Here is a 24,866-nt window from a genome sequence, read left to right as displayed (position 1 = left end):
CCACGTTACTTGCAGAAGGGCCATTACGAAAGGCTGGCGGGAGAAGGAGGGGAGGTCAGTTTCTGATTCTTTGATATCGGACATCGCAGTGAAAACTGCAAATGTCGTCTGTCGGTGGGACTGTCCCCAGCTTTTCAAAAGCTTTTGAGGCCAGGCATCATGTCAATATTACTCATAACTTGTCAGAAGCCCTCACCGCGCCTGGGGTAGAGCATGTAGTAGGTGTGAAATAAATAGTTGTTGAATGAATGACACGTTACCGAAGGCGATTCGGGCAGCGCGAGAACAGGAGCCAGTGTTCAGGCAGGATCGAGACCGGGGGGGTGACAGTGAATCATGAAAACGATGCTTCTTGCCAGCCACGTCCCCGTCGCTAGCGGAGGACAGATCCAAGCAGTGACCTCGCCGCCTTGACCTAGTCCTTCTCGAAATATCAGCCAGGCCACTTCCTCCCATCACATGGGCCTGGCTGGCCTGGGACTGAGCTCCTCTCCCGTCCTCAGGAATGCAAGCTCTCGTCTTCCCAGGGACCCTCGAATGCTGTCCTCTGGGGAGCGGCTATGCGAACCACCCCAGCCTTAGAGGAAGGAAGGAGGCTCAGGCCGTGACCCACGGTTATTTTAAGCCCCAGTTCTCTCGGTTCAAGCAGAGGTCACGCTTCTCGCTGGAAGGCAGAGGAGCCTCGCCCCTGGCCTGGGCTGAACGGGGAGGATACCTCTTGGGATCGGAGCGGTGGCCTTTCCTCTCACCTGGACACCGTGCGTGTCCGAGAGCTAGTTCCTTCCCTTTCTGAAGCCTTGGCCTTTCAATCTGTAAAATCTGTCCGTCCAGAAACTTCTGAGCAGCTACTGCCTGCCAGGAACAGTTCTAGGTGCTGATGAGGTCACCTTTTTTTTTTTTTTTTTTTTAAATATCTGTTCCTATGAAACCTTTACTCTAGTGGCAGGAAACGACCAACAAACCCATGGGAAGGTGACTAGGACCTCGGTGGGAAGGACGAGGAGGTTGCCCGGAGGACGTGCATTCTGGGAAGGGCAAGGCCTCCAAGGCCCGAGCGTGGCTGCGTGTTCAGGGAACGGCAGTGAGCAAGTCAGCAGAGCCGGAGAGGACGGGGTCCCTGTGAGTCACGGTCCGGACTGGGCGCTCGCACCCGAGGGAGGGAGGAAAGCCAAGGAGGCTCTGGGCCGTGGAGCGGAATGGACTAGAACAGTGGTAGAAGCAGAGAGAGCAGGTAGGCCGTCAGATTCTGCACACGTGGCAGGAAGTGCTCGGTGATTCAATATGCGGTTTCAGAGATAGAGCACAGGGACGTTTACCTGCAAGGTGTTGGGGTCTGAGCAACTGGAAAAAAAAAAAAATCTGAGATTTACTGGAACACTTGAGATTATAAAAACGAAAAAAAAAAAAAGCCTTTTTGTTAATATGGGAGCTGTGTTTGGGATGTGTCGCTTTTAAGGTGCCTGTTGCAAGTCGAATGTAGTCGACTCCCCGACTCTGGGGCCAGGAGGAGCCTGGGACGTGTCGCCGGCACCGCGGACGGCAGTGGACGGGCTGCCTGGCCGTTTCCTCGGTTCTCCCGAGGATTATTCACCAGCGCAGGGCCAGGCGCGCGGGACAGGAGCTAGGTCATTGCAGGCAGCATCTGCCTTACCCGGTGGGCCTCAGGGTGCGGCCAGCACACAGCAGCCCTGCGTCATCTGGGAACCGGATGGATTTGCAGATCAGAGCTCAGCGGGATGGCGGGGTGAGGACGAACCGTTCAAAGCCGGCTTAAGGCCTGAGGACTTGGGGGTTTCGTTCCTTTCGTACCCTGAATGAGGAAGCAGTGCATCTGTTCAACGAGATTTCTTGAGATTCCATAAAAATAAAATGTGTCTCCTCCCGTACCTGCTACCAGGACAGGAGACTCAAATAAGCCATCTGCTCTCATGTGTCCGTGTATTTCTAACTGGACCGTGATCTGAATCCGCCCCCAGCCCAGCTGAGTCCATGGCGAGGGGCTGCTAACCGTCCGAGGTGAGCCCTGGGGGTACGCCCTGACACACAGCCATGAGGCTGAGAGCAGACAGGACTCCTAGCCCCAGAGTTCTTTTAAGACCTAGCAGACCCTGTCCTCAATCTGTCCACCGGACAATGAGTCCTGGGAGAAGAAGGAACTCCAGCTGTAATCCAAGAGTTTTAAATATTTTCTTTTCTTTTTCCTTTCCTTTCCTTTTTTTTTCTTTTCTTCTCTCTCTCTCTCTCTCTCTCTCTCTCTCTCTCTCTCTCTCTTTCTTTTTTTAGGTGAGGCAACCCTTGGTTGACCTCACAGATTGCAAGGACCTTATCAGCTTATAATACATTATTTTTTATTATTTACATCTATAGCACCTGGTCTTCCTAGGCGGTCTCCCATCCAAGTACTAACCAGGCCCGACCCTGCTTAGCTTCTGAGATCAGACGGGATCGTGTTTGTTCAGGGTGGCGTGGCCGTAGACTAAGTATTTCCATCTAAACTACAGATCACCTTTATACTTAGAGGAGCAATATGAATCAAAGCAGAACGTGGAGTTCATCCATCCCGTGGAGATATATATATATATATATATATATATATATATATATATATATATCCACACACACACACACACTACATGCTGAGTGCCTGGCACTAACCCTGACTGCCTCCGCACGGCTGGATTTAGCTGCCAGGTGTCCTCAGAGCTCGCTCCCGTGCCCCAACTCCAGCCCCTCTGTGTTCTAGATAAGTTTACCTTGAGCGAACTGCTTACCTGGCTTCATAGATTTCAGTTTTCTTTATCTGTCAAATGGGAATAACAGTAGTATCTCCCTCCAAGGGAGCTAGTGCTCACCACCAGGAACGTGGTGTCATAAAAATGCCACCTTTTAATGGGGCCATTGTACTTGATAATGTTTATCGTATTTATAATTACGTATATATTCCTATATGTGTGTATTAAAAGTGATTGCATGACGCACCAGGGATACAGATGACAACTCTAGAGTCGATAATTACATCAGCCACATCTGAACCACTGTCTACCACTTGGCGCCTCTTCGGGAAATCAGTCTCCATGTATTTACTTAATGGATACACTTCGCATCAACGGGAGCGTGCGATACGTGGTCGTTGGCGACGTCCCTCCCTTCCCGTAATGTTCCTAAGGTTCGACCACGCTGTCGCATCTACCTGGACTCCGTCGTCTATTTCTGCAGAATATTTCACTTTATAGATATCCACATGCTATTTATCTGTTCACTTATCGATGGGCATCTGCTTGCTTCCAATTCGGGGGCTATTTCAAACAAAGGTACTACGAACCAAGAGAAAACTCTTAAAAGCTCCCGCTGGGATGATTGATTTGTCTGGTTCACCTTTCATTGCATATAATTTGAAGTAATATTTTAGGTGCATGTAAATTAAAAATGACTAGTTTTTAAAAATGTTCTATCATTATAAAGTGACCGTTACTATTCGTGAGCCTTCTTTTTGCCTTAAAAACTTTTGAATGTAATATAGATACGCCAGCGTTCCTCTCATTACTATTTAGGTAATATATTTTGCTGTCCTTTGACGTACAGTGTTTGTCTGTGTATCTTTATAGATCGTGAAACTTCCGTGGAGTGTACATGTTCCGATAGTCTCTTTTACAACCAGAGTGTTCGGTTCATTTATATCTGGACTGAACATTAGCATCCGCATTCATTTCTTTGCCCACTCGGCTATGTTTTCCTTCCCTCTCATCTCACCTACTTCCAGATCGTTCGTATTATTACATTTCCCTCCGTTATAAAGTTTGTCAGTGAACAATTAACAGTTGACACAACTCAAATAAGCTTAATTTGATATGCGTTTAATTAAGGGTGACGGAATTAAGGGAAACCAAACAACTAATAAGGCAGGAACTCAGCATCAACCCTGAATCACGAAGGCAGGGGCAGGAGCCGTCGCTCACATCCACAGACGGAGAGAGGGCTGAATAGATGGGAGCCGAAACCTTGGGTCAGGGCGGGCCACCAGCCCACCTGAGCAGACGGGGAGGTGGCGGGCAGGGCCAGAGAATCTATGCCCCAACCTCGCCCCTGACCTCCGCCTCCTTCTCCCCTCCCTCCGCTCCCTCCCCGCTCCCACTCCTCACCCCTGTTCCCTGGTCACCCTCAGCAGAATCCCATCAGAAGCCAGAAGGCGGGCGGGCCATTGACGTGGTATGAACGCATCCTCCTGCCCAGGCATCAGGCGGGGCACACATGAGAATGAGCCCAGAGCAGCAAAATAACCTCTCTGGTTAAGACTTCTTCGCTGCGCTCGTTCTTTAGTAGCGTGACCTTTGAACTTGCCACAGGCACACTTCACTTATCTTCATCTAAACCTAATCGATACCTACTGACGATCTCCCAGCTCGTAGAAAGCCCTCGAAACATTTCAGCGATGTTTGCCTTTCTTCAAACTCGTACATTATTCTACATTTTGTATTTTAATTCTACCTTTTTTTTAACCGAGCACGCATACTGTTAGTATGATATGCAATGTTTAGTGTCACACAGTTCCTTAAAATCGTCTATGGTCTCTTCCTTTCTGCAGTGAGGATCTTCCCTTTAGTACAAACTGCTTGAAATGAATTCTTGAGAATTTCTATTACTGAGAAACTGGTTGTAAACTTTGTTCAAATATTTTTTTCTGAAAGCATTATTTTCCTCTGTGTTCTTGAAATCTTTTCGCTAGGTGCAGTCCGTTCTAAGGATGTTTGTTTGTTTGTTTGTTTTCTCAGTATGCTTTGAAGCCAACCTGTCTATTTTTCCTCACCAATTTAAGATTTGATTTCGGTTTCATTTGTTTTTGTGTTTTACTGTGACGTGTAGAGGTGTAAATTTCTTTGCATTTTATTTAAGATATACTGGGCTTCTACACGTGGTTGGTTTCCCATTGGTTCTGGAAAATGCCATCAATTTCTCTTCAAATTGCGTTTCTTCTCCATTCTCTCTTTTTCTGGAATTCCGATCAAACATATTGATTCCTCTTATTCTATGTTTCTTTTCTTTCCTCACATTTTTCATATTTGTATCTTTACACGTCTCATTCTGTGAAACGTCTGATAGTTCAATTCACTTTTTCTTGCTATGTTGAATCCGTATTTGACTTAAATTACGCTTATTATATTTTTCATTTCAAAGTATTCTAATTGGCTGTTTTACAAAGCTGTGATGTTACTTTTTATAGTTTCCTCTTCCCCGTAGCTATATTCAAAGCTTATCTGTTGCCTTTTTAAATAATCATAACTGCTACTGTTTCCTATGTCTGGTAAGTCCAATATTTGATGTCTCTGCAGCTTTTTCTATTATGTACAAGATAAAACACACCCAAACAGTTTTTCCTTCCAAACAAGCATCTCTAATCCATCCCTAATTAGCAGCAATAACGGAGGAAGAAAAAGTTGGCTTCAACCAAATCTTCTGCCCACCTGAGATCCAGGGGATTAATCTAGCAAAGTAGTTCTTTTGAAGTTAACCCAAAATCATGCTGGCTAAACGTCAAGGAAGACAAAAGTTGGAATGAATGGCTGCACCCACGAGAGAATGGGAGAGACTGAAAAGCCTTCTTCAAGTAAAAAAGAAAAAAAGTGACGATCCTAAACGGAAGACACTTAATAGCATGGATAAAAGCTTTTTAAAGCAGGCTGACAGTTCACCAAACATCCAGCTTGAATCAGTCACTTTCTAAATCAAATTATATTATCCATCATCTTTCCTAAGGTAGGGAATCTCTCTAATTTGTGATTAACAAAACTAAGGTCCAAGTCATTGAAATGATTTGCCCGGGGTTCCAAAGTGAGTGAGTCAGTGGCAGCTCTGAATTGAAAACTCAGCTCTAAAAAGCAAAGCATGTTGTTTACTATTCCCCAGTTAAAGCTATCAGCCCAGAAGGAGAGGCAGGATAAGGTGAAGCTAAAATTATGAATCATTTAAACCAGAATGGAGAGTTTGGGAGAGAAAAGTATGCAGCGTAATTTAGGCGACTTCCTTGTTTGGGAAACTCTTCACTTTGTTTCCAAGGAAAATGTCACTCCCTCTGCCTCTGGCTGCCTGCAGCAAGCCGCGGCAAGCTCCTGTGGCCTCCCACTCTCCCCCCACCTTGGAGCTGGAAGAAAGCTGTAAAGGATGAACTGCAAGAATGAGAACGCATCAGGCATTTTCACATGTTGCTCACTTTCTCTCTCCTAAGGACGAAAGCTTCAAAACGGATCGTAAAGTTTTCTGACCCTTCAAGACACTTCATACCAAATTTTATAAACGTGTAATTTCAGAATTATAAAATGCAGGGCATGATGCTTCCTTTTTTTTAATTGGAAAAGAAGCAGCCCCGAGGAGGTGTAATCATTTACGTAAGGTCACGCAGGTGGTTAGCGGTGTGTTGGGACTCTCTTTGCTTGTGCGTCTGTCTAAACATGTGTTTCTTTGTAGAAGGTCATCCGTATTCAGCACAAGAGCAAAATTGTTCGTTGCTTCTATATTTTTAAATCCTTTATTTTATTTTTGAAACTTCGAGAAGTTATACCCATCTCCAGGCGAAGGGCGATTCCCGCCTGAAACCGGTGATTTCTATCATCTGTTTTCTCTGAAGGTCAGGACTTAGAACTAAAAGCAGAGCTCATTATCCTCTGACTCCATTTCTTCCACTAAATCACTGTGAAAACTTGGCTTCTGTTTCCTTGTTCGTAAAATGGATGCTGTATGAACTCTTTGATTTCCCAGGTTCCTTACTGTCTATGATTACATGAGTTTGATTTTGTTTCAAGTAATATATATGTGACTGTATATTTAGTACCGGGCCTTGCGATAAGCCAAGATAATACAGAAATTAATTACGATCACTTCTTGCCCTCAAGGAACTAGAATGCAAGAAAGGAAGGCAGATCTGAAAATGAAATTTTTATATGTTCAAATGCAGCATCCTTAGGTAATAGAACCAGATATGATTTGTCGGTAGCTCCCCCTTTTGCGTATTCTTATCTGTGGTATAAATTTCAGACTAGTCGCTTAGAAAGCTCATTGGAGGCCAGAGGGTCCTGTTTCAACATATACCAGTCATAAAACGAGAAGTCTACCTTCAAACTCACTCCTTTCGGTGGGCTAAGGTTTGCCATCTGGGCCTGGGGCTTGGCCTTCGGATCAAAACGGGGTGTCGCAAGTGATTTGTACATAGCGCCTTTAAATCCAGCACAGCGACGGGTAAAATCCGTAATAAACAGAGGAGACAGGATCAGTAGCAGTGCTGTGCGGAGCCAGACTGGCGCTCGAGGCCAAGGTGAGAAGCAGGGAGAGCTGGGAACAGCTTCAGCCTTTTTGATAAAACAGTGTATCCCAGGGAATCCAAGGATGCAGGTCCTTGGATGAGAAACTTCTGTCAACCTTGCAGCTGCTTGATGGCTGTCCCCTCCCCCAGCACCTAACAGTGCAGAGTAAACACTGATGGAAACTCTAGAAAGGATGAGCTCGTGCCTCGGTGACTGAGGGGACTTCCAGGCAGGTCCCAGCCCCACCACGAGAGCACCGCTTTGGAGGGACTGTCCAACGCATATCGTCACAGCTTGGCTGGATCTAGGGTGGGGACCTAGGTTAGTCTTGTGTGTTTGTAATCCCGCTGCTAGCGAGATCCAGCATAGAAACATTCCAGAGCTAGAACGAATCCACGATATCCTTTGGTCCATCCTCTTTCCTTTACGATGGGGAAACCGAGGTCCTGGGAAGAGTCGTGACTTCTGAAGTCACACGGCAGGGAAGAACAGAGGCAAAACCAGGACTCTCGTTGTCTGTCGCAAATGTGCGCGCTGTTTCCAAAACGCCACTCTGACACAGCTTCCAGGATGACCCGCGTCCTTGGATGTACCTGGAAGTCATCGTTCTATCGAAAGGGCTGAAGCTGTTCCCAGCTCTCCCTGCTTCTCGGCTTGGCCTCGAGCGCCGGTCTGGCTCCGCACAGCACTACTACTGATCCTGCCTCCTCTGTTTATCATGGCTTTTTACATTCGTTTTTATTTCTTTAAATGTTGCGTTAAACATTCCTTATCATTTTAACTGAATGTTTCTTATGCCCCCTCAAGGGTCATGTCCCAGACGTGTGCCTCATTGCCTCGTCCTTGTCCCAGCCCTGTTTCTGGGGTCCAGGACATCTTCCGCTAGACGATCAGGGGATAGCTGGCAGTCTGCCCAGGTGGGGCTCAGGGGCTAAAGGGGATACCTCCAGGGAAGGGCTGGTGGAGAAGCTTCTGACTAAAGCAGACGACGTTCAGGGGCCGGTGTCTTCCGGGAGCGCGAATACAGAGAAGGGATCGTGAAGACGAGGTGCTCCAGTCACAGGCCAGCCGTCACGAAACCCCCTACGGCCACCTTCAAACCAGCCCTGGCAGCCTTAAAGAGCTCAGGATTCAGAAGTAGGGAGCTCGCATCTGTAAGAAAGTGGGGATGGGACTTGCCATCCGCACCTTCTACACGACGGCTCCGAAGCGTGGCCGGGAGCTCTGGAAATCTCCGGCCTCGACGATAAAGGCAACCATCGTGTCTAGAGGCAGGGGTGCTGGGGACCCCCCCAGAAGGGCACTGGCACGTGGGCGCCCACCAGACGGGCGGGCAGGAGGGGAGCTGCGCTGGCCGGGAGGTCGGCCGAGCCGTGGCTGGGCCGCAGTGCAGGCCCCACAAACTCCCTCCCGCCGTCAGCTCCCCCGGGGGCCACGGGCTTTTAACCACCAGACAATCAGACGATTCTGCTGAGGGGCGTGCACGTCCTGAAGGCTTTCTTGGCTTAACGTTCTTGACTTACCGCCCTGGAGTTGAGCAGCGGATCAATTTGTGGGACCGAATGAAGGAAAGAAATGAGTTTAACCAGATAGAAAAAAAAAAACAAACTTTTTTTTTGCTAGAAAAGACCAGGAAGTAAATGTTTTAGATCCGAAGGCCATAGTGTACCTCTGACACCCATTTTGTTTGGTCCCTGCAGCAGCTATAGACAGCAGTAAAGGGATAAATGTAGCTGTTACAATAGTTTGTGTATGGCCCTTGAAATTTGAATTTTATAAAGTGTTCGTGTTTCTTAAAATATTATTGTCTTAGATTTTTTCCAACCGTTTAAATATTTTAAAAATCTTAGCCTATGAGCCAGTTTGCCAACCCCTGGGTTCCACCAACAAACGTCATGTTCCACTCCTATCAGAAGCTATTCTTTTATTTCAATCTGAATTCGAGCCAAATATCATCTTTTCCAGAAAAATCTGCTGTTTAATAAAATAAGACTCTCCAAAAATAGATTAATTGTGAAACAAAGGGTGTTCATCTACTAAAAGAATTACAAACATCGGGGTACGGAGACTAGAGAGAAAGATATTCATTATGGCAGCCTTGTTGGGTGATTGATTAGGTTATTTTGTTGTGGCATTTTCTGTTTTTGTTTCTGTTTTGTGTTTGTTTTTATTATTGCTATTGTTTGTTTCTTTTCTTTCTTTCTTTCTTTTTTTTTTTTTTTGCAAGGAGGACTAATCAGAGCTAAGAAATTTCAGTATTCAATGTTTTTCTCTAGCAGGTAATATACTAACTAGTTCATCACGCAAGGCTCTGTAGTTTATTAAGTGAATTCTTTTCTCATTTAACGCTTCCAACAATTCTGTGGAGTAGCGAGAACCAGTGTTATCAACAGCGAAGTCACGGATAGAGTTCGGTGAGGCTTTGTCGAGTCATTGATGAAACTCGCACGGTTGGCAACGTAGCTGCGTTCGTTCTCAGTCCCAGGCCCGCAGATTCGGTTTGGCACCACTTCCTCTCTATCACCCGACTCCTGCTGTGGCAACGCCCAACAGCAGGTGCCGTGGGAGATACAGAGGTGAGCAGGTTGTGAGGCAGGAGAGAGAGATGTGAACAATTACCCGGCAAAGAAGGGGCCACAGCCAGCAACTCTGCCAGCCCCGGGGTCTAGATGAGTGCTGTCCTCAGTGACCTGTGGGAAAGGAAGCTGATGGTCGCTAGTCCAGAGATGTTCGTAGCATTGAACAGATAACCACCACACTGAGGCAAATAGCAGACACAGGGTATATAGGTGGGCAGAGTCTCTAGAACTTTCCAGCCCCTCCTATTCTAACAAACCGAAGGGGCCAACGAAGAAGTAGGCGATGCTCATCCATGTATGTTTGAGTGACGCCTCATATATCACTGGCACAGCAAGGGGAAACATTCCCCCAAGGTGGCCTGGTGTGGGGCAGCCTGTCCTCCAGGTGCGTGTGCGTGTGTCCACGAGGGCCGGAGTGCAGGCCGTGTAGAGCTGCCATAATCATAGCCGTTAATATTTAAGGGTTTCTCCTCCAAGCTCTCTCAACCCTACAGAATGAGAAAGCTGACAGCTGACAGCTTCACTGTTTTGACTCGCTTTGGCCCAGGGAAGGTTTGTTCATTTCCTCCTTCCCTTTGACCCTGCAACTCCCAATTGACATAAACTACCATCACGTCACACTAAATATGTATTGTGCCCGCTCTTCTGTGTCTCTGGAAAGGAACCGAGGGGACCCAAAGTTGGAATTCCTTTCGTGCCTCTCAGAGGATGACATTTCTCTGGCTTTAAAGCCCTGCTCTCGGCAGGACCCAGAGTCTCAATTTAATGAAAATGAAGCTTTTACGGGAAGTCGCATTGATAAGAAGAGTCACTGAAGTCAGCAAGGACATCAGATGTCTGTCTGAGCCGTGCGTTTGAATACTACATGTTAAATAAATGGCTGTCTTAGGTCTGACCAATAATAGTTGAATAATAATAGTAATAATAATAATAATAATAATAATAATTGCAAACTTGTGAGGCCCTACTATGTGTCAGGAACAATGCTTGGTGTGTTATGTACCTTTGCTCTGATTACAAAGGGTTTAAGTTCAGGGACTCCGAAACTGACTACATGTTTAAATTCTAGCTGTATAATCTTGGGAAAAGAGGACCAATCATAAAAATAGCTTACTCATCATGACAGGTAAATGATGCCTCCTCTCTCCCTACTCCAGCCCCCCCCCAAAAAGATCCACCCCCATTGAACCCCTGGGAAAAGTGTCTTTGTCAATATGATTAAGTTAAGGATCTTGAAATGAATTTTTCCTGAATTATCTGGGTGAGCTAATCCAAGGACACGTGTCCTTATAAGAGAAAGGCAGAGAGAGATTTGAGGCAGACTAAAACGGAGGAGGATGCAACGTGACCACGGAGACAGATTAGAGTGAGGTAGACCCCGGGCCCCGCGTCCAGGAGCGCGGCGGGGAGTGGATTCTGCCCCGGAGCCTCTGGAGGGAGCCGGGAGCACAGCGTCGCACACGCTGGGGTTGTGGACGTCAGTTTCTGTTACCCTCCCTTTAAGCCCCCAGCTTTTGCTAGTTTGTTTCGGAAGCCAGGGAAAACTAATACACTGGCAAAGTCCTTGTGAATGTTAAATGAGTGACTGAATGTAACACACTTTGAACGGAAGCCGACACAAAGTAAGTAAGTGTTACGTGAAATTTAGCTACTGTTACTATCATCCCCATTTTAACGGTGAGAAAATAGATGTTCATACTGAGAGTTTTCCCAAACGGGAAGCGATGAAAGACGTATTTTAAAACTGTTTTATGTGATTGTAAATCCAGGCTAGAAGCATTCTCGAATTTATATTTCCACTTCGACCTCCCTGATGAAAACAAACAGCCCTCCCCACCCCCTCACCACCCCCCCCCAAAAAAAAACGATTGGGAGACTTTTGACTTTCAATCACCTGGAGTGGAGGGACCTTTAGAACACTATGGATGTTTAGTTGAACACCCCCGCCCCCGCAAATTGTAACTTATTATTGGGGAAAAGCACTAAGTCAGAGTGAAGAAAATGTCTCAGTCAAGTCCCATTGATAAGGAATTCTTGGCAGCTGTGAGGCCCCTGGTAGGGAGGCACCTGGGCTGGGAATACAGTGACCCGTTAGAGCGTGGCCGTCCCCAGGGCTGGCGTCCCTGACTGCCACTGCCCCCAGGGATTGTGGTACATGGGTTGTGCATCAACTCTGGGGTGTGTGTGTGTGTTTGGGGGTGGGTGGTGCAACTTTCCCTGCCAGGCCTGGCGGTAAAATCCTTCGTCATTGCCTGTCTCCAGGCCTAACAGATCACGCTTCTGATCGTAGCCAGGAGCTGCACTTCTCCAAGTGCTTAGAGGGAAATGATAGTTTAATCTATTTACATTCCATAATAAAAGATCTAAAACCTATGTTCTCAGCACCCACTTTAACAGCCTAGAAAAAGAAGAGTAAGTTAGACTGAAATAATGAGTAGAAGACATTAAAGAAAGTATAAATCAGGAAAGTCGAAAGGGGTAGCAATAGAAAAACAAAAAACATCAATAACACCAAAACCTTTTTTTGTTTGAAAAGAGCAATAAATTCGATCACATTTTATTTATATTAGCGAAGTAAAAAGAGAAGGCATCCATCGACACGATCGGTAACGCAGAGGGGCCGCACTGCGAGAGACGATGCCAACGGACCGTTACCAGAGCCAGAGCAAAACCGCAACGTGTGGCCAGCAGGTCGCACGACCGCGCGCATTGGAAGGACCCAAGATGGGAGAGACCACGCGACGGACGCGAGGGGCTCGAAACCCGGCGGGGTCTGGACACCGTCCCCGCACTCTGCGAAGGCGCCGTCCCAGAAGGAAGCGTGCCGAGTCTCACGCGAGAGGGGGCTGGAAACGAACGGCCGAGGAGGAACCGGGCGACCAAGACTCCGCGGCGGGCGCGGGGCCCAGGGCTGGCCGCAGGGCCAGGGCGGCCGGGGGAAGGGGCTGCCTGAGCAAAGGAACCAGATGGCGGGGTAACCTCGGTAACCGATGGATGGCGGGAGGGTCCGCGCCCCCCAGCCGGCCTTGCTGCCTGCGTTTCCTGCCCCCGGCTGCTGTCTACGCAGCTACTCATCCCTGCGTCAAAACCTACAGGCTTCAAACCGCAATCATTCACTATCTCGCGGAGTCTGTGCATCAGGAATTCTGGCGTGGCTTAGTTAGGTGCTTTGGGTTCAGGCTTTCTCACAAGGCTGCCGTCACCGTGGCCCCCGGAGACGCTATCATCTAAAGTCATGGATGGGACTCTCTCCGCAGCTAGGCTCGGCTCCGCCCTGCTCTTCTGTCTGTAGGTTAGAGACATCACTTCCTCCCTACGGGGCCTCTGCATAGAGCTCCTGCAGTATGGGAGCTCGTTTCCCCAGAGGGAGGGCTGAGGGGGGAGAGGGGAGAGAAGGAGAGAGGAGCCACCTGTTCTGTTCTGGAGCCAGCCCTGAATGTTTAGGTACCTGATGAAGTGCACCCGCTCCCGGTGCTGACATTTGCATTAGCTATGTGTTGCTGTGTTAAAAATCGCCTCAAATGTAGCAGCTTAGTACAGCACATGTTTATCGTTTCACGGTTTCTGGGGGCTTTGAACGTGGCTTGTCTGGACGTCTTAGGCTCAGGGTCTCTCGTAAGGTCACAAGTATGGTGTCCGTGCGACTGCAGGCATTTCAAGGCTCAACCGCGAGAGTCTCTGCTTCTGCGATGGACTGGCATGTGTCCCCAGAGTCCGTGTGTTGGAGCCCTGAATTCTAGAATGTGGCCACATTTGGAGATACAGCCTTTAAGAGGTAATTACAGTTAAACGAGCTCGTAAAGGCAGGACCCTAAACATGACCGGTGCCCTCGCCACAGGAGATACCTGAAGAACGTAGGCACACGGAGGAAGGCCACACAGGAGGCAGGTACCTGCCGGCCCAGGAGAGAGGCCTCGGGAGAAGCCAGCCTGGCTGATACCGCGATGGTGGACGTCTGGCCCCCACAACCACGAGAAAATTAACTGCAGCCATGTGAGCCTCCAGCCTGTGGGGGCTGTGATGGCAGCCCCGGCTCCTTAACGCGGGCTCCAGGCTCGCGGGCGTGGCTGTGGGCGGGTCTCGCGTCCTAGCGGGCTGCTGGCTGAAGCCATGGGTTCTCCATCTGGTGGACCTTTCCATAGGGACGATCATGACATGGAGCCTGGCCTCCTTCGGAGCGTCTGTGTGTGCCTGCTTGAGATAGTGAGAGGGAGACGGGATCGGGATGGAAGGGGGGAGGGGAAGGGGAGGGAGATGGGGTGGGGGGGGGACGAAAGCCAGAGCCTTTTTTTTAAGCCTTTTTAAGCTAACATCGTAAGCGCAGCCTCTTTCTCTGCCGTAGTCAGTTCACTGGAAGTCAGGCCCTGGGCTCAGGCCGCCCTCGAGGGGAGGGGCGTGGACACCTGGGGGCTGGACCACCAGGGCCATGCCAGAGGCCTCACGGCACTGCACGGCACGCAGTCCGTTCCCCGCAGAGAGGACAAAGGAAACTCTTAAAAGATGTGGTCACGCAACCCTGTGGGAGCGGGCGCCACCTCCTGCGGCCGCAGGCCCCTCACGGCTGCACTTCTGCTTCTCCTTCCGCCAGGAGGGGTCACCCCCAGATACTCCTTTCAGTCAGCCAGACCCTCGAAGCACCGCTAGGAGGGACCCCAGGGTGTCGCCTCCACTCCCCACCTCCCCGAGGCGCTTCTCACCCTCTTCCCTCCTGACCTGTCTGCATCCCGTCTCCATCCCGTGGTCCAGCTTCCTTGCTTCCTGTTAGGCGGGCTCCCTGGAATCCCACAGCCAGCAGCCCCCCCCCCCCCCGCTCCCCAGCAGCCTGTGCTCCAGCACCGCCTGGAGAAGCCGGGGCCACCCAGAACGGCCTGGGTGCCAGGCTGGGAAGCCGGGCGCTGCTACTAGCAGTCACTCTCTGAATGGAACAGTGGCAGGTTCCAAAGAAACATGCAAAGCAATCTAGATGAAGGTGGAGGAAGGGTCGGCAGGGGCGGACCTACTTGCAGAGCGGGGCAGGCTGGAGGCGGTGTGGGCCAGGGGCCCTGGGAGCGGTGGGGCCTGTGGATTTTTTCATAAAAGATGTTTTATGGAAATCTTCGTACGTGTTTGTGCCTGAGCACACCTGGCAGGAATCCAAATACATCTCTGCTTTCCATGACGAACCTCGCGGGGTTCACGCGGTTCTGTTTCTAGCCAGTTCCGACTCATTCAGAAGGGAATGTCCATGCAGATATTGTCATTAAAAATAGAAGGGGGTCCTGCCACAACGCATAGATCACCTCTGTCCCTTTGATTTAAGACTTTTTTATGTCCCCGTAATTCCCGTGCGTTTGATCCACACTGTTTGCACATTTTGAATTCCCAGCAAAGTTTATCATGCCCCTTCATCACGTCGTGAGTCATCAATAGTGTTCTTCTATAAACACATCAGCGAAAACAGGAAAAAAAGTATGAATCAGATTTCAACACCCTGGCCCTGCCTCTTGCCTCTCTTTGTTTTCTGTTTTTCCGAAGAGAAAGGGGAAAGTGAACAGAGAGAGACAGAGACAGACAGAGATTGCGTTTGATTCTCTCTCTCTCTCTCTCTCTCTCTGGAGTGGCCATTGGCACTGGAGATCAAAACTTCGTCCTGGCATGGCATTCGGGACAGGAAATTTAAGCTGCATAGCTGTGGTTTCTCAGCCTAGAATTGGGCCAACCTTTCCTTCCTTTTGGTGGCTCAGATCATGTACTGTCAGAGCTAGAAAAAAAACCCACTTCAGCCTCAGTTTCCTGATCTGAATAAGGAAGTGGTTAAACTCGATAAGCTTGAAGAAACCAAAATCTTAAAATCCCGTGATTCTAAATATCCACACACGCACACACGCGCGCGTGCACACGCACGCACAAAAATTAAGCAAAGATTCTGCTTGGGGACCCTTATACATTTCTATGCACTCGATAAACATTTGTTGATTTGATGATGTTTGATCTTATCTAATCCAACATCATCTGCTTTCCATTTTCAAAAGGATGTGGGTTGTTCAGCTTCTTATCCTTGCTAATTGTTTCAATTCCTTTGTATGTAAAAATGCTGCGCCTGCATGGGGGAGGGGGGCGTGGAGGTGGTACAGGTTTAGTAGGAACAGCAAAAAAGGCAAGTTTCACAGTGATGGTTAGGTCCTGGGACATGGGTAGAAGAAGTTCACCAAACCAAAAGAGATGAAGGAAGGCGTCTGAGGAGAAGAGAATGATGTATGCAAAAACTCAGAGATACAGCAGACATTGGCGCACTGAGGGTCCTGGAATGAAGAGTAATGAGAGAGATTCGACCAGGAGAAGTCCGCCTGTCCGCTCTCCGTTCCCATTCTGGTGCATCATGCCGACTGTTCTTCAGGAATTCTCTCTGTCCCACCCGGTGCCTGCGCCTGCGGGTTGGGCAGGGACGACCCTGACCCCTGACTCTAGAGGGAGACACTTTCCCACGCCTGGCCAGTTGGAGCACGGCATCCCCTCCACACCCCAGGGTTTTCAAATGGAGGAAGAGCCAGCAACTCGAGTTGGGTCGATTCCGCTCCCCAGAGTCAGGATTTCTGTTGCAGATGGGAAAGAGAGGCTGCTATTCTGCTAGCATCGCTGAACCGTTCGCCCGTGGCTGGAGGTGGCCGTCTTACTGGTATCCCCCGGAAGTCCACCTGGGCAGGACGCCACCAGAAGAGCAAAGCAGAGGCGAGAGATAAAGATTCTTAGTTAAATGCTCTGTTCGCCTGTTCAGGCTTTCTCACATGGAGAGCTACTGGGATTCCTGGTAAGACAGTTCCCCTGCAGGTGGAATGCTCTGCCCTTTGAAGGGCATTTACATCTTTGCCCAAGGCATCCTGAAAGTCAACAGCCCCCTCGCCCCACTGTGATAAGCAAAACTCCTCCTGTATTTCCAGATGGTCCTTAGGAAGTGGTATCTTCTCAGGCAAGAACCTGGTTGGAATGCAGTCATAGAAAGTTCCATTTTCTATTTGGTTTGGTTGCTTTGTTTTGGGTTTGGCAGCTTGAACTGGGTTTCTGTCGCTTGTAAGGAACATGGTCATACATACTTCAAGGAAGCAGAGGTTAAATGGTCAAAGTGTTCTCTACGCATCATTTAGTATCTGAGTCACACATGAGAGTGTGTGTGTGTGTGTGTGTGTGTGTGTGTGTGTGTGTGTGTGTCTGTCGTCTGTCTCAGAGAGGTGGAAGCATGAGGGAGAGTCACCACTGATGGTGAAACCAGACAAGCCTGATCTGAGGACCGCTGGCTGTCGAGTCAACGTCAAAACCCTCAGGGCTAAAAGGGATGCAGATATAAGTAAAAGTAGGAAGGACCAGGTGACTGTGCCTGGAATAAAATCAGCTTGAAAGACTAGACATCCGAGCAGAATGATATTTAAAATATTTGACAACTGATATAGCAAGGGCATGAACATTTTAAAACAAACCTATACGGTCAGGGTTCTCCAGAGAACCAGACCAATAGGATAGATAGATATTGGATGATAGATAGATAGGTAGGTAGCTGCTAGATGATAGACAGACAGACAGATAGATAGATAGATAGATAGATAGATAGATAGATAGAAGATAGATAGATAACAGATAGATGATAGAGATGATAAATAGCTGTTAGATGATAGATAGCTAATAGATAGATGATAGATAAATGATAGATGATAGATAGATCGATCTATACATTTGAGAGGAGATTTATCATAGGGACCGGCTCACGCGGTTGAGGAGGCTGAGAAGTCCCCGATCTGCTGCCCACAAGCTGAAGAACCAAGAAAGCCAGTGGTGTAATTCCATTCCAGTCCTGAACCCTAAGAACCAGGGGCTCCCGGTGTCCCGAGGCCTGAGAACTAGCAGCTCCAGTTCTCAGGCCCAAATGCTGGAAAAGACGTTCGTCCCAGCTCAGGAAGAGACAGAGGGAGTTAGTTGGTCCTTCTGGGGCCTTTTTGTTCCCTCTGGGCACTCAGTGGGCTGGGTGGTGCCCGCCCACACTGGTGAGCACATATCTCTTTACTCAGTCTACTGAATCAAAGGGTGATCTCTTCCAGAAACATCCTCACCAGCACGCCCAGCAGTCATGGTTTACCAGCTTTCTGGGCATCCCTCAGCCAAGTCAAGCCGACATATCAAAATTAACCTTCGCAGAAGCCCCTCCGTAAGACCAGACGCAGTGGTTCAGAACCAGCTGACCATCAGCCTTTCAGCTAGGGACTCGGTGTTCATACCGGGACTTACCATCATATCATAGTATCTTTACGTAACTCTGGTTTTAACTGTAAACTTCATGAGGGTTTCTTTCCCTCAAACAACCAAATCCTTTCTAGCTTGCTGTCAGTGGAGGGGACCCGGGGTTCACGGTAAACGTGCTTTCCGCATTTCTCACAGACTTTGCATGTGGATTTTTCTTTTTCCATGTAATCTACTAACTCAGATACGTTGGTTTAAAAAAAAAAAAAAACTGAGGTTGAGGAGAATAAACCGAATGATGATCAAATGGATACATACCATGTTTGAGGTTTCATCTCCCACTTTCTCTTTCCTATTCTTTCAACCTTATAAAGAAAATCACAGACTTTTTTTTTTCTTTTGGATTGGAAAGCACTCCACTAACCCTGTAATCTCTTGTTGCCCATTATTTAAAAATGTGTCTTACTACTTTCTCTAACAGGGAAGAAATAACTATGTTCCCAGTTCCCTTCAGTTAGTCGCTTTTCCCTAAAATAATCCATTCACACAAAAGCACTCATGAGCAATATATAATTTGCTGGAGACTGCACAGAGCTGACGATGGGTTTAGGTTGGTCCAGCCGAAAACAAATTGAAATCTCCTCTAGACGTCTCCACGGGCGGCTTCGGGGTGGGGGCCGGGTGCGAGTCTCTCCTTCCCCTCACCCTTTCCCCTGCCTCTCCAGCTCTTTCATTCTATCTTTTGTTTTTATTTGTGCTTCCAAGCCTTCTCTTCTGTTAGGTAATGCGATTCTGCCTTGCTCTACTTTTTTCTTGAAATTTTCTTATCTACCCACCATGTTAACTGTCAAAACACCCCCCCCCACACACACACACACACACACGCACACACACATACACACTTCCTGGTACTTATGCTGTTTAGAAACAAGGGGCTATAAGTGACAAAACACATCATCTTCTCCCATGCTGGACATTTGATTCGTTCAGACACTGTGCGACGACGTCCCGTTATAACATGCTTTTAAGCACAATCCTTTTTTTTTTTCCCTTTAACACCTACAGCACCTGATCTTCCTAGGTGGTCTCCCATCCAAGTACCAACCAGGCCCGACCCTGCTTAGCTTCTGAGATCAGACAAGATCGGGGGCATTCAGCGTGGCGTGGCCGTAGACAAGCACAATCCTTCTTGAACAATAAGGAAAACCATTGCCCATGACCTTGCCTTTCAATGTAATGTTTATGGCACGAGGCTTCCTTTTCTGGCCTTGTCTCCATTTCTGGGAAAAGGAAATAATGCTGACATTTTATCCTCGTTTTTAAGGTGATCTCCCTCTTTCCCTGACTTCAGCCCCCATCAAACTTAACTGTTTTTCAGTGCATGAAGGGAAATGAGGAATTTCATTTTAAAAGTAGCAATGCGATGGGATTTCCTGTTTGTTTCCCACAGGCAGTGGCCTTGTGAGAACGGGAGGCATATGTCTACTTTCCCGGTAATAAATTGTAGGTTATAAAATAAAACAAGCTATTTGGGTTTACAGAGAATAACTAGCTCCCCGCTTTCTTTGCTCAGTGTGTCATTCGGCCCCACCAGCTTGGTAGAGAGCATCTTCTCAGTGTTCATTATTCATTTTTCTTATTTATCCAAAACTGTATACTGAGTGTGTGTGCTGTTCTGGACGTTGTGTGAGGTGACAGAGATACCATAATGAATGACCTGACCTCCACCTTCGGGAATGCTCAGTCTAGCCATGTGTGAAAAAAAAGTAAGCAAAGAGCAAACAAATCCGGACAGTAATGATTGCATGATGATGATGATGATGCTGACGGTGATGGCGGTGATTTACACCGAGCGCTTACACGCCCCACACCCGGGGCCTGTGAGGTAAAGCCAGGGCTGGATACGAGTCTCCCTGAGACGAAGCCCGTGCTGCCAACAGTTGCGTATTCCACGCAGCTAACCGCTGGGAAAGGGGCAGGGGCTGGGTTGGAATGGGGGCAGGGACGACTGTCCTCGGTCGGGGTGGTCAGGTGGGATTTCTGCCGGGTCTGACGCAGGGCATTTTGTGGCACAGGCTGCGTGGGGAACAAAGCCGCACTCATGGAATGTGCGAAACCAGGTTTAGATTTGGAGAGGAAGAAGTAAGCGAGCAAGAGCTCGGACTAGCTGATGGCGGTTGTCAGGAGGGCTGGCTTGGAGGTGCTCTGGAATCAGGCCATGGGAGACTCCAGACCGGCATTTTCAGCTGTGCTCACCTTGGTCTGCAAATCCGTGTTGGACGATGTGCCCGCCTCACGGGGCCGCGACACAGGGACAGCGATGAGTCTGAGGACTCCCGCGGAACGCCCTCTCCGTCATTCCCATTCCCGTTCGTCACCAAGTCCTGGCATTTCAGCCTTCAAGTTCTCAAATACATCCAGTCTCCGTCAGCTCCGTCTCGTCCCCCCGCGGCAAAGCCACTGTCACCCCTTACCGAGGCCCCTAGGACAGCCTCCTAGGTGTTGGCATGCTTCCAACCTTGCCTCCCCCAGCCCCAGCCAGAGACTCCCTCGGGGATCACGAAGGCGGCTATACCACTCCTCAGATTAACAGCTCTGCCCTAAGGTACAACGCCAAGCATGTGTGGTCGGGGATGGCCTCAGTCCGCTACCTCCTCCCTGTGACCAGTGTCGCTAAGTTTACTCCCGCCTCCCGCCAGGACACTGAGTCTCTCAAGGCCTTTGCTGCCTGGCCCTCCCCCACACCGTCCCCTGCCCGCATGCTGCTCCCAGACTCCCCCCTTGGCCAGGTCCCATCACGCCCTCTGGGGGTCACCCTCCTCCCTCCCCCACCTAGATTTGGGTCTCCCGGACAGTCTCCTCCCCTCCGGGTCACTTGCCGTGGTTTGAACGTACGTCTTCACTCGAGTGGTATTTGTACTCCCTCCTGCAATGTCATTAGGGCGGGGACCATGTGTGATCTGGGTTCCCACTGGTCCTTAGCACCTCAGTACCACCCGGAAAAGCACCTGCTACATGAAAGTGCACAATAAATACGTTGGAATACGTGCCTGACGGGCTAAGCGGACAAACGGGTGAGCCAGTGCAAGCTGGGCTCTTATCTGAAAAACACGTCTAGAACCCCGAGAGCATCTCACTCTTCCCTACAAAGGAAATGAACAGTAACCGGAGTCCTCTGAAGTGAATTTGGCTTTTGAAAAAAGCCAAGTGTCATCAGAAGGCAAGACTCAAAAAAAAAAAAAAAAAAAAAAAAAAAAAGGCAGTCAGCCAGGCCAGAGGAGACGGCGGCAGCGCCATCAGGGGCCCCACGAATGAAGGCATCGTGGTCCCACATGGTCCCCGCAGAGCTCAGCCTGCTCTGTGCGGAAGAGGCGCACTGCACACATTTCAGCAGTGGCTTTCCTAGAAAATCATTTCAAAGACAAAGAGAGCCTCCGTCTGTGAGCGCGGTGATCTGGCACGGTAAATAAGCATCAGGCTCACGGTTTCTGCCATTAAGTTGCCTCTCACGTAAACTGCAATTCTGTGACTGCCGATCCCATGTTGTATCGACTGCTCTAGGGTGCTGCGCCCCCGTCTGTCCCCTCCCTCACCCAAATGAATGTGTTACGCAAGGTGTTCATTTCCACGAAGTGTCTGAAAGCCCGCGCTCGGCTATAAAGTGAGGAACCATAAAGAGCAATTTGCAGTAATCCTTCTGGTGTTGTCTGTGCAGAGCCGGGCTCGTGGGGCATGAATCAGTAATTGCCCTGCGTGTCTGTGCTATAGGCAGCTGTCGGCCGGCCAGCCGGGGGCTGGCGGAAGCCTCACGCTCGCCAGAGACAGAACAATCCCCTTCACGGGCAGCCAGCGCCGGGCGCACAGTCTCTGTCTGTTGCTTGATCAGAGCAGCTGAGACAAAAGCTTCTCCTGTGCGGGGGCCTGTCACACGGAATGATGCTCCTAGCTTCGCTGCTCCCCCTCTGCTCTGAAAAGGCACCACACATTTCAAAACACACGGAGCACCACAAACAGGGACAAGCAGAGTCCGTTTCAGAGCGGAGATGGCTGTGTTCCTCTGTTGTTTTTTTTTTTTAAATGGGAGACTGGGAGAGAACATCAGAGTATGTTGGATCTGCTTTTAAGAGCCCTGGGTCCCCCCAAAAGTTCTGCTATTGTTAGGGGCGAGCCTTTTGGCCTGAGTCTCCCCACACAGGGCATCTGGGGTAAGAGTGTCACTGTGAGTCCTCTCGTCTGCAACATCCAACACAGCCAGCAGAATGATGGCCCCATCGTTTAGATGTTAAATTATGTTCTATGGAAAGAGCAAATTGTCATTCGTTCATCTCTTAAACCCCTTATTCCCAAAACTATGGACTCGGTGTAACGAAAACAGAAGAGAAGTATAAATAGAAGCTACACAGAAAACCCAGGAGCAAATGTCAACAGCCGCAGGGTGTCACGGCCCACTGGCGTACAGGGTTTCCCCGCACTGCCCTGGGCGCATTCCGCCCTCGCCGGCTTCCACTGCTGCCCTCGGCTCCGTCCCGGGCCCGTCCCCGTTGCTCACGCCGGGGATTCGGTCCACCCGACGCGCATCCTCCCACATGGGACCGTGCGCTCTTTTCAACAGGCCTCCCGCATTCGCCTTTTCAGTTTTGTTTCTTTGCTCATCTTGATTCTTGTTCTTCTCCGAATGTCTCCTCCCCACTTGCCCAGTTCCCAAATGCCTCAAACCTGGCCAAGTGGCTTCAGTTCCGAAGTTTTTCTTGTTCTACTCGAAACCCTCTCCTCCTTCCAGGTGGATTTCTGTCACTGGTCGAATCTCGGGGCATTCGTTCAATATACCCTGTTGAAATAGCGTGGTTTAGGCCGCAGGAACCAGCAGACCCACTCTTAAACCCAGCTCCTGACCACAGGACTTCAGACAAGTTACTTTACTTCTTGGAACCTCATTTTCCTCTCTGTAAAATGAGGGCCCCGCTATGTGCCTCGATAAATGCCGTGGGCTTTAAATGGTACAACCCATCTAAAGCCCATGGTACTGAAAAGCTCTTAGTAAACAACTCCACGTCTAGACTATAAAAAGCTCCTTGAGGCCAGGGACGATGCCCAACTCAATCTAATGACCTCACAGTATTTTATAACTAGAAACGGATTAATGCCATTGACTAAATGGAAAGGTTTCGGAAATGTCATGCGTATTGTCACTGCCAGACAGGAACCCCAAGATTTAAAGGGGACACAAATCTGAAGTTCTCAGTGGGCCAATGATCATGGTGAGTGAGTGACGAGTGAAGGAAAAAGGCCCACGCTCCTCTCACCCACGTGAAATGCAAACATCCCTCCCGTTGACTCAGGGCCTCGGCTAATGCGTTACAGACATTTCTTTCATTCGTAGCCTTTTTCTAAAGAGGTCGCGATCGCCCACTGCAGAGCCTCGTTCACACACCCCACTCATCCCTTCTCACACTGCACAAACCCACGGTCCAGAACGGCCCTCCTCCGCCCCCCCACCCCCCGCACACACACACCCGTGGTTTTGCGGGGTGCCCTTTGCTCTTCAGGCCCGAGGTGTCTTCGCACACCCTCAGCAAGGCTCCGGCTCGGAGGCCAAGGCCCCTGGCGTGGAGCTATGGCACTCTCTGCCCCGTGCAAAGCCCTCCTTCTGTCCCTTTCATGTCAGACCTGTGGTCCCGCCAAGGCGGAGCAGAGGCAACCACGTGGCCGAAGCTATCCTTGTTTCTCCGAAACGGGTTTCTAAACGCTCACTCCCTAGACAACGGGTAGGAGAGAAAATGGTGAGGTTAAGGGTATAGCTCCAGGGAAAGGCCGGGCCGGGGTGATGAGACTCTCCAACGCTCTTCTGTGACCTTTGTTTGACCAGTCTTTGTTTGCGCCTTTTAGGGTCGGCTACTTCTTGTGATGACTTTAGGAAATTAAAAAAGTATATATATTAATAATAAGATTCCATTTCTGATTCGATAAGGGCTATAGGAGTTATAAAAACGGCACAGAACCCGACGGCAGACGAAACAGAGATAGACTGTTCGGTTTGCCCCCTCAGAGCCGTCTAACCTTGGAGAAGTGACTTAACGTCTCAGAGCCACAGTTTCCTGTACGATGGGTATTAAAACAGAGCCTCCGGTGCTGGGTCGTTATAAGAATTTGAGATAACGGGTACAGAATAGCTAGCTGGCAGGGCACACGGCAGAGCCTCAGGCAGCCCTGGCGGCTCCGATCTCTTTTAAATTGATGGTTTTCAGTCTAAATCTAAACGAGAGAATGCCAGCAGATATAAAAGAGGAGGGACCGTTCCCATCACTCCCTAAATTCCCAGCCAGTTCTTTGGTCGCCAGCCATTCCCGGCTCTCTCCCACACGGAGGGTGGATGGGGAAGTCTGTGGCCCGGGCCCCAGGCCCCAGGCCCCGCTGGCGTCCGCGAGCTTCTGCCGACAGGGGGCGCTGCGGGCAGGTTGGCCGGCAGAGGGCAGGGACCGCTGTTTTTACAGGTGTTTTTTCCGGCGGCCGAGGCACCTCTGGCGGTGGAGGCAGCATCGGTGGTAGAACCCGCAGCCGCCCTTGAGTGATCCCGCGGGTTTTCGCTCCCACAGCGCGGGCCCGGTAACGGGCAGGGCGGCGCGGGGCGGGTGGCCGCGGGGCTCTCCGCGGCTTCGGGGACGATGTGGGCTCCTGCGAAGGGTTCTGGCTCCAGCGCTGCCTCCAGTGGCCTCTGGGCAGCGACCGTGGCGGGGGCAACGAGATTCTAACTCCTCCCCCTTTTTTTTTTACTCTCACTCCCCCGAGGTT

General features: G+C 49.5%; 2 pseudogenes; both read right to left on the bottom strand.

Annotated features, from left to right (window-relative positions):
* Positions 1-2,358: 2,358 nt before the first annotated feature.
* On the bottom strand, positions 2,359-2,477 carry LOC118605820 (annotated as a pseudogene).
* A 16,656-nt stretch (positions 2,478-19,133) lies between these two features.
* On the bottom strand, positions 19,134-19,252 carry LOC118605978 (annotated as a pseudogene).
* Between the last annotated feature and the right edge of the window lie 5,614 nt (positions 19,253-24,866).

The sequence above is a fragment of the Rousettus aegyptiacus genome, unplaced genomic scaffold (genome assembly GCF_014176215.1).
Source record: "Rousettus aegyptiacus isolate mRouAeg1 unplaced genomic scaffold, mRouAeg1.p scaffold_m13_p_7, whole genome shotgun sequence".
NCBI classification, from domain to species: Eukaryota; Metazoa; Chordata; class Mammalia; order Chiroptera; family Pteropodidae; genus Rousettus; species Rousettus aegyptiacus.
The sequence above is the reverse complement of the archived record's forward strand: the minus strand, read 5'-3'. Positions and strand labels throughout refer to the sequence as shown.